This window comes from Fukomys damarensis, unplaced genomic scaffold, assembly GCF_012274545.1.
Source record: "Fukomys damarensis isolate Sample0158 unplaced genomic scaffold, DMR_v1.0_HiC HiC_scaffold_7, whole genome shotgun sequence".
NCBI classification, from domain to species: Eukaryota; Metazoa; Chordata; class Mammalia; order Rodentia; family Bathyergidae; genus Fukomys; species Fukomys damarensis.
This window is the reverse complement of record NW_022900919.1, coordinates 43,670,389-43,677,276: the sequence shown is the minus strand read 5'-3', so window position 1 is coordinate 43,677,276 and position 6,888 is coordinate 43,670,389. Positions and strand designations below refer to the sequence as shown.

Genomic DNA, 6,888 nt, shown 5'->3' with positions numbered 1-6,888 from the left:
CTTTCTTTGCTGGAGGCGTGAGCCACATCAAGAAAGATTTTGAACAGTGGTTTCAGGTCTGTACCATCTTGGTGTTTTAGAAGTTGAGGGTGTGTTGGATGTGAGGACCAAAAGGGACTTGGGACTGAAAGATCTGGACATTACCTTGCCCCAACTCAATGCAACACCCAGCCAGCCGTTCCTCTCATAGAGCCTCAGTTTGCTCTTTCATACAAATGGGCATAAGTAAGAGGACTGTGTCTGAGCTCATCTTTCACCCATGAAGCACCAGGCTAAAGGACTCTGGAAACTAGTTCAGTGGCTTCCTGGGCCAGGTCGACCCTTCCTCCTGTGGCAATGGCAGCCTGGAAGCTGGAGTGGCCACTTGCTACAACCAGAAGCTGCTGTGGGGAAAGTGATATGCATTGCTTGGGCTTTCCCTGATAGCCGTCCAGTTCCTGCCAGGAATGGACACTTCCTCCCAGGAACAGGAATGAGGCCAACTGGAGCCTGGGCCTCCCTAGTTGGGAAGTTGGCCAGGAGTTCAGTGAGGTCACCTGTTCCTTGAGGAAGCCCTGGCCAAACCAGACTTGCAGGAAGGAACCTGGAGCCCTAGGGGAGTAGTCAGTACCCTCATGGATGGAGCTGCTTCCTGCCAGCAACTTCCACGCAGCCAGCAACTTGCACAAGGCCCTACTCTGCATAGGCAGGACCCATGGTATGGTGAACAAAGGCACAGGGTGTGCATGGAGCTCAAAGGTGAGAGAGCCACAGCAGCTGCTAAATATAGAACATTATCACATCGGGATATATAAATGCTTCCAAAGGAAATAAATACAGGGGTAAGGGGTAGGATGAGATGGGACATTTTTAGAGTGGCCGGGATAGGATTTTCTGAGCAGGCAACATTTGAGCAGGGACAAAGCAGGAAGGACAAAGCAGGGAATCCAGGGGAGGAAGTAGGGAGCTATCAAGGAGATTAGAAATGCTCTAGTCCAGGTGAGAAACACAGGTGCGAACCAGTATATGAGGCAGGTAGGAGGGGCAATGAGATTCTGGGATTTCCCGTGACGGCAGAGTCAAGGGAATTGGCCAGCAGGATGTGTGTGTCGGATGAAGAAGACATGCATGAAAGACTCCAAGGTGTGCCTGTGAAACCCCATGAGTGGGGCGGAGAGGAAAGAGGTGGGACAGAAGCAGGCACATGTCATGCTCAGCTCTTGTGCTGATATATATTCACACACACAACCCTCTTCCCACAAATCCTGCTGTCAACCTGTTTTTGGTTGAAGAAACAAAGGCTCAGATCCACCCAGAACTGCATAGGTAGAAAAGGACAGAACTAGAAATGAGTTCACATGTCTCAGCCACAGTGCTGTTGGTCCCATCAGAACTGGAAAGTTAAGAGTCCTGTCTTCACTCAGAATTCCATCCACCAGTTTCTAGTGTCCATGACCCAGCAATGCGCCTGGTGTTGGACTGCACAGACGGAAATCCTCAAGTCAGCCCTCAGTGCTAACAGGGACCCAAAGAGGGCACTGTGAGGCATCCCAGAAAAGTTGAAGTCAGAATGTGCAGGACTGAGGAACTGGGGCTCGGAATGTGTACTCCAGGATTCAAATCCTAGCTCTGTAAGCTCTCAAGCTATAGGCTCTTGGTCCAGATTCTTAAACTCTTTGCCTCAGTTTTCTCACCTGTGAAATGAGGATAAGAACTGCATCCATGTAAGAGAGCTACAGTGAGAAGTCATGCTGAAAACCTTCAAGGCTCCCACATTTTAGCAGAGATTAGTATTCCTATCAGGTCTCTTGAACCTAGGTCTGTCAATGCCCACGGAGGCCACCAGCTCTCTGCCTCAGCAAGCATCCACCCTCCAGAGGTAAAGGGAAGGCTCAGATCCACACAGCTGGTTTCTGCTTTGGGTGGAGCCAAATCCAGGAGCCTGAGAATAGTGTTTAGGGCCTGACAGCACAGTCCCACCCCTGATGAGCTCGGGCAAGCTGCCTGCCTGCCTGCCTGCCTGCAAGTGGCTGCAAGGCTGACTTTCCTGGGAAAGCACTAATTACCACATGGCTCCCTGGGGGTCTGGCTCCATGATCTGTCACAGCCCCTCAACCCTAGTGCTCGCTGCAGTTTCTGAACTAGGGCTGTTCTGCTTTCTGCCTTCCCCTTCAGGAGAGGACAGGAGCCAGGTGAGGGACAGGCTGACCCACCAAGGGGGAAGCAGGGGTTGGGCTCACAGGCCATTCCCACCTCAACCTCAGCAGCCCTCTATTCAGTGGTTCTCAAAGCATGGTCCTAGAGCAGCAGCATGAACAGTAGAAACACAAGTTCTCAGACCTCACCTGTGATTTACTGAATTGCAGTGAATCTCTGGGGGTGGGACCTTAGTTCCATTTTAAAAAATCCCTCCAGGTGATACAGAAATCTGCTCAAGTTGGAGAACCCCAGCTCTGATTCCTGGGCAGCTGTGGCTGGAGGTGAGGAGTTATGGAAGGGTGATTTATGAAGTGGGGTGAGCTGAAACACAGGCTTGTGGAGACCTGCTTTCAAATCTATGCTCTGTGGATGCCTTACCCTGAACGCTGGGACAGGTCACTTTTTTATATAATACATATTTATTGCCGGCCTATTGTATGCTGTTGAAGGCCCTGGAGCTGCAGCTCTGCAATAGCCGGTATTAACTCATTTAACTTTCAGAAGAAACCTGTTTAGGTATGTGGCCCTGTCACCACCCCAATCTGCAAGTGAGAAACACATCACTGAAATATCTCCCCTCAAGCTAGTCTCAGAGAGGCCTGAAGACTGAGCCTCGGTATCTGCTTCCAGAGCCAAGCCCTGAGCTGCTGGCCTAGGCTGACCAGTAGCTAGTGAGAGGGGGGCAAAAATGTGATACAGACACACTCTCTTGGCAGGTCCTGATGATGCTGTAAGACAAAGGAGGGAAGTGGAGAGGGCAGGACGGAGCTGGGAATGAGTGCTCTAAGAGGATGGTTTGGCAAGGCCTCTGAGGAGGTGGTCTGTGACCAGGGGAACTCTCAAAGTCTACTTTATCAACTGTAAAATAAGTGGTTCATGAACTCTCCCTCCACCTGTGGCATGAATATGTCACAAGAGCAAGCTTGTAAAGCACAGCAGATGCTGCACTAAGGGGAACCGTTGTTATTTCCTGCAGAACTGAGTTCAAATCCTGGTGGTTCTGACATTCTTCAGCTGTGTACCTGACGCAACTCACTCCACTTTTCTGGGCCTCAGTTTCCACAGTTACACTGTACAATGACAGCAGCCTCCTGAGAAGGGCTGTAGTGAGCCTTGGCAATGACCCAACTAAGACTCTAAGCATAGGACAAGGCTAGAAAGTCACCTCCTCCAGGCCCATCCCTCTTTTTCTCTAGCCTGGTCAGCAGCCTCCTCTGGGGCAGTTGGTTCCCCGGGCCAAGCAACCCAGGAGTCCATGCTGTTTTTATTTTTATTGTCTGGCTCCACAGTTGAGGCCTTCAGCTCCAAATGGCTCCTTTTGCCCAGAAAAATAGGTCATTGGCAGCTGCAGCCTCTTGACAGGCCCCACACAAAGGCAGCCTGGCGGGCTTGCCTGCTGACGCAGGCCGGGTTATTGGAAGACAGGAACAAGCATGGGCAAAGCTGTGCCTGTGCAGGCAAAGCGGGTTGCTACAGGTTCTAACACACCCAGCACAGTGGTCCTGGTCAAGTCACTTTCTGCCTCTGGCCTTGTTTCTCACCTCTGGGAACCCAGCAGAGTTCAGGGATTCCATGATAAGACAGGCATGCCAGGGCCAGGCACTTACTCTGCAGAGGCCTAGTCCAGATACTTTCCATATGGAAAGTGTCCTCTCTTGTTAAGATTGTCCTTGTCATTACTCTTTTGCACACTGAGGCTCAACCCCCACTCCCCCTTTTGCCCAAGTTGTGTAAAATAAATAGCCTAGGTGGATCTGAACTTCAAAGATCCACACTCATTCAGGTCTGTTTTTGCAGGCCCCCAGACAGCAGGACAGAGCTCAGACCTGACTATATACAAGCATCCCTTGGGCTACTAAGGGTAGGATGGATCTCTTGAGATGGTGGAGGCTCAGCCCAGGACAGTAGCAGTGGAGGTGTTGAGAGTGGCTTGGTTTCTGCATGTGGTGGAAAAGCCCAGCTTGTGGGTCACTGACAGCACAGCCACCGGTAGCAGAGAGGCCAAGGAGCCAGTGCAGGATGGAGCCACCTCTGGCTTCCATCTCTTTCCTTGTGAGACCTTCCTGAACCCTTTTAAAACTTTGCCTGCCCTCTCATCAGCATTCCTGGGCCCCTCCCCTGCTTATTTCTCCCTGAACACCTATCCCTGTCTAACACTAAATATTTTACCTATTCATTTGCTTGCTTCTCCCTGCTAGACTGTCAGCTCCTTAAAGGCAGGGATTTGTGTCATTTTTTTTCCCAACTGCAGCAGGCGCACCACTGTCTAGCAGAGTGCCTGGCACACAGTAGATGCTTAATACTTATTGGGGAGAGCATATTTGAATGAGATACCTATGAAGGCAGTCAGATTTTAATCTGGGACAGCCAGATAGTTGTTCTGGGAGTAGCTGATTCATAGCAATTATCTGCCATAATCTATCTATGGGACCCTTGGGCAAAGTGTCCCCCACCCCCATTTGTTCATTGTTATCTGTGGCCTCTGGCCATGGGTGATTCTTAGGTGGAAAAAGAACAAAGTGCTCCCTCCCCACTCCACCGAGGAGTCAGACAGAAAGGGGCCCAGCAATGGGAAGCCTTGCTGAAAGCCTTTGCCAAAAGTGCTCTATATAAATAGCAGGTGGTTCGATTATTATCCTCCTAATCCGCAGCTTCCTAATCCCAGGCGGGTTTGTGTGTGCACCCTGGGGAATCATGAACAGCAGAGCCTTCTGGAAGCCCAGGTAGGAAGTTCCCTCATTTCTGACCTTATCATAGCACCCTATACACACCCCTAAATGGAGTGTGGTACTGGATTTTCCCAGGAGCCTCACTGGTCACCTTCATGATCCTGCCAGATAAAGATGTGATCTAATGAGGTGAAGAGTCTCCTGGTAGCCCCTGTCACATGATCCCAGAGTAACTTTTCTCCCTGACACCCAATTCCAGCCTCCAGCCAGCTCTCCACTGATTGCAGCCCTCCAGCAGCTCCCACTGCAGAATATTGCAGGGCCTTTACCTCAGCCTTCAAGGCCACCCAGCTGGGCCACCTCCAACCAAGCTGGCCTCAGGACCTTTATTTGTGCTGCTCCCCTTCCTGGGACACTTTTTTCCCCACATCTTTGCTTTGCTTTCCCTCATCCTGTCTAAATGAGTTCAGTCAGCTCTCTCTCTAAGCTAATCTTCTGTGTTGGTTAGTTTTCCTACTTCCCCAGTTCTGTCTCCTCTACTAGAATGTGACACCTTCCAGGATGGGGACCTGTTGTAACCTCTCATGCCCAAAGACATGAAAATTCCCCTGCACATCAATGCTGCCCAGAACCCTGTGGATTCCCAAGGACTGCTGCCAAACACTCACCTGTCAAATATTTTCCCTGCGCTTGGTACATGCTAGGCTCTTTTTCAAATGTGCAAATACTAATTCCTCTAACCCTCACAATGGCTTTTTTAGGTTGGTCTCATTTCCTATGAAGAAGTGGGGCACAGAAACAATAAGGAATTTTCCCAAGTCTACAAGGCTCATAAGACATGCCAGAAGGATATAAACCCAGGGAGTTCCACCCATTTTCTCAACAGCTGTACCCTGCCTGCCTCTCTGTCTTAGCAGAAAAGCAGAACCAGGCATTTCACCAGGTGCTGGAGAAGTGAGGGGCGACACTGCAAAGGTCCTCAGCCTGGAAATCAAACACTCACACTTCCTTTCTTCCCAGGTTTCACAGAGTGAGGTGCCTTAGACAAATCTCCTTTCTCTCTGGCCCCAACTCCTTCATTTACAGTGGGCCTTCTCTTGCTTTGCTTCACCATGTCCCTTAACTGTGAAGCAAAACTGGTTTTCTCTGAGCTTACTTCCAACTCAGCAACTCTCCAATTAGTGATGGGTCTTGAACTCCTTTCCCTCCCTGGGCTCATGACCAGCACGCCAGCTCCCCACATCACCACGTGACCTGGCTGCTGTTGTGAACACAGAATCTCAAGAAAGAGAGAGAGAAGGCAGCGTTTTCCATCGGAGTCTCCGTTGTCTGGGATCCAACCTGTCCTCCTCTTCTCTTTCTCAAATGCCTGTCATTCTTTTGGAGCCCAGGCCTTCAAGGGCCCAAGTTCCCCACACCCCCGCCTTGGCCCTTCCCTAGTCCCCGAGTCTGCCCTCCCTGGTGAGGCCCCTGGCCATGAAACAGCCGCCTCAGAGAAGGCTCGGACCCTTCCCCTCTCTCTGGCCCCTTCCCGCCGCTCTCCCCCAGCACCTCCCTTCTAGGCAGTACTGAAGTCCTTCCCACACACGCGCTATTTTTGTACCATCACTCTCTCCTTCCTCTCTTGTTTCCCCGAACATTCACTTCCTGCTTCTGCTCCCCCACTCCACCCCACTCCCGGCCCATCTTCAAAGATCTAGGCCCCTCTGGCCCGCACCTACCCCGCGTCGAAACCTTCTGCGTTGGGACCCCGGGGCAGGGCTACTTGGGGAGGGGCCAAAGGCAAACCTCCCCGCCCCCTCCACTCCCCTCCGCTGCGCCGCCAGCAGCCTCCGGCAGGCGGGAAACTGGGACCCACCAACTCGGCCGGAGTGCGGGGCCGGCGGAGATCGACCGCAACTTCCCCGGTCCACCTTAAGACGAGGATGTAGCCAGCTCACGGCGCTGACCTTACAAAAACAAGTTTGCGCAAAGTGGAGCGAGGGGCCCGACGTCTGGGCAGCCCAGGCGGTGCTTCCATTGTCTCGCAGACTTCCTGGCG

At 51.8% G+C, this 6,888-nt stretch overlaps 1 protein-coding gene across 1 annotated transcript in view; it reads left to right on the top strand.

Annotated features, from left to right (window-relative positions):
* Positions 1-6,165: 6,165 nt before the first annotated feature.
* Sirpa (signal regulatory protein alpha) overlaps positions 6,166-6,888 on the top strand; it is a 44,378-nt gene continuing 43,655 nt past the window's right edge. Inside the window, exon 1 of the mRNA XM_033761225.1 lies at positions 6,166-6,888. The gene's annotated coding sequence lies outside the window, so the exon portion shown is untranslated.